Raw genomic sequence first — 467 nt, forward strand, 5'->3', positions numbered from 1 at the left:
CGGGTGGGGCCCGCGGGTTCCTGGGGCAGCTCCCTGTGGAGGCGCCACGGCTCTCCCCCACTACGGGCGGCCACGGAGAAAAGGCGAAACCGGACCAGCCATCGTCCGAGCGCCTTTTCCGGCCGAAGCCGAGGTGGTCACCGGGTGGGGGGGGCGGGGCTGGGAGGCGCAGGGTCTGGCTTTAGGGGGTTTGATGAAGAGCTGCGTCAACCTCCCCTTCAATCGCGTCCGTCCAGGGTCCAACTTCCCCTTCAATCGCGTCCGTCCGGGGTCCCACCGCCTGGATTTCTATTTTGAGCCGCCGAGAGCACAGTTCAGTGCGGAAATCAATACAACGCACCCAACGCGGCACGGAGCCTCCCGCCTCCTACCAAGGGCTCTTTTTTGCCAACATCAATAGCTGCAGTTTTCCACTCGATTCCGGGCCCAGTCGGACCGTGGAGACATTTTTATGGCGAGGCTGTGAC

This window comes from Myotis brandtii, unplaced genomic scaffold (assembly GCF_000412655.1).
Source record: "Myotis brandtii unplaced genomic scaffold, ASM41265v1 scaffold532, whole genome shotgun sequence".
NCBI lineage: Eukaryota > Metazoa > Chordata > Mammalia > Chiroptera > Vespertilionidae > Myotis > Myotis brandtii.